The sequence below is a fragment of the Sturnus vulgaris genome, chromosome 1, assembly GCF_052056855.1.
Source record: "Sturnus vulgaris isolate bStuVul1 chromosome 1, bStuVul1.hap1, whole genome shotgun sequence".
NCBI lineage: Eukaryota > Metazoa > Chordata > Aves > Passeriformes > Sturnidae > Sturnus > Sturnus vulgaris.
This window is the reverse complement of record NC_142243.1, coordinates 67427861-67430101: the sequence shown is the minus strand read 5'-3', so window position 1 is coordinate 67430101 and position 2241 is coordinate 67427861.

Below are 2241 nucleotides of genomic sequence, written 5' to 3'. Positions count from 1 at the left end.
ATTACAGAACGAATGTGCTGGCTGGTACCTGTTGGCCTCACGAGGTGGAGCTCCTCTCCTTCCTTACCTTGCTCTGGGCCCTTGGAGGAATTGCCCTTGTCCTTGACTTTGCACAAAAATATCTTCAGTTTGTGCTTCTGTCTCTGTCCTTCTCCTTGCCACTCACCAAGTGATGTGCCATCTTTTTTTATGCTACTTCTAGCATTTATTAGCCACATGATTAACTGGATAACAGACATGGACCAGTTGGAAAGGGATCAGATTTTTTATTATTTAAGGCTTTGCTCAGTGCCCAGACCTTGCAGATAACATGCCTACACCAGTGCCATTCTGGCACAAATAGAAGTCAGGACCCTCTTTCTTTGGGGGGTAAGATGAAATTAGATCAATTTTAGCTTAAAACTATGCCCTGAGCATGTGGCAGGGTATGATGCTGTCTAGTACAACTGCCATTCCATAGGAAGAAGGGGATTTCTGTTACATTTCTGTGCCAATTCATATACTTGCTCTGTTCCTGGGGCAAGGTCCAGTAAACTGGTCTGATGAAAATGGTCTTTCTTTTTTGGAGGTTGGCAGAAGACTGACTAAATCTTCTGTCAGATGAGTCAGCTGGACTGTCGTTGTGGTTGCACAGTTGCCAGGTCTGGTGGAGAGGAAGCTAAGGAAGAGAGAGGTGAGGGGGAAGGAGGCAAGTAGCAGCTCTTCTTTCAGGGGAAGCCCACAGTTGTACCAAATTGGAAGGTGTTGGAGACATATTACATCTAAATATTCAAAATAACAGAGTACAAATTTGAGTAAAATTTAATTTGTGGGTACCTTTCTTTCTGTCCTCACAGTTCTAATGACTTGATTTTGAATCAAAAAGGTTGGTCTTTTGTCATAAAGGGAAATAAAACAATTAGAACTATTTTGTCATTAACAAAACAAGCCACTGTTTTAATTATTTTGAATGCTTCTGGGGTTTTTTTGCTCTTATGAAATGTTTCTATTTTTTCTGTGTGTTAATAGTCAGTCTTAATCATCAGATTTTGCAGTATCCACAGAGATTAGCTGACTTGGGTCTTAAAACCAAATGTAAAGTAATATGAATAATAGTTAATTGAATAATTTAATTTCTTGAATAAAACATTAGATTTTTTACATATTTTTATTAGCAAAAAGAAAAATTACAATTCCAATATCTCCTAAAACCTGAAAAGTATACTTGCTTGTTTTTAACATTTGAATGCATTTATTTTTTGTTACAGATTACTCAGATTCCCACAGCCCACTAAGTGTTTTAATTTACAAAAGCTGTAAAAGGCAGGCATAAAAAAAAGTCCTAGAGTGTGCAGTGTGCCCTTCAGCACTGATTACGTGCTCATTACCTCTGACTCCCCTTGTGCTGTTTGTATCCTGGTTCTTTATTCTCACATGCGTGTGCTACTTTGTCCTGAGTTGCTGCCTGGGAATTAAGGGAGCTGTGATGGTCCTGTTGTCCATCAGCTCAGGAGATCCAACTAGTGAATGAAAGAGTGCACAAATGAGTTAAAGCACAGGCAGAAGCTGGACTGGCACAATGTGTAGAGGGATCGAGAGCAGGCGTAGGGTGATACCCTCGGGGTGGGAGGAGGGAACTGATGGCCCCCGAGGACCTTCCTCATCCAGAATATTGGTGTGTGTGGATTTACTGAGCTCCTGCCTCTCTACATCCGTCTTCTGGATGAGTGCCACCGAGCACTCGTTTGTCATTTGCCTATTCATTATTCGTTCTCTTCCCTTGGCCCTCTGACAGAAGAGTTTGGGATATAAAGCTGTTAGTTCAAGCTCAACTCAGACAACCTGATGACATTAACAAGGGAAAGGGAGGGATGTGTTCTGAGAAAACAGTGAGTTGTTTGTTCACTAACATTATTTTAGGTTTAGCACTACTGCTTGTAGTTGAGTAGTACAAGCAGCACCAACTCAGCAAGTTTGTTGATGACACCAAGGTGTGTGGTGAGGTCGACTGGCTGGAGGGAAGGGATGCCATCCAGAGGGACCTGGACAGGCCTGAGAGGTGGGACTGTGCTATCAACGATGGAGAGAGAGAGATGGGGACTACTGATTCATGATCAGAATCTGAATTTACTGTGAGCTACATACGCTTATATACTATTTTCAGGAAGGCTAGTAATTTTTTACTACATTCATTGGGTTAAACATCACACAGACAAACTTTACATTTCTACTTCAAATTAAATCTTCAAGTTAAATCTCCTT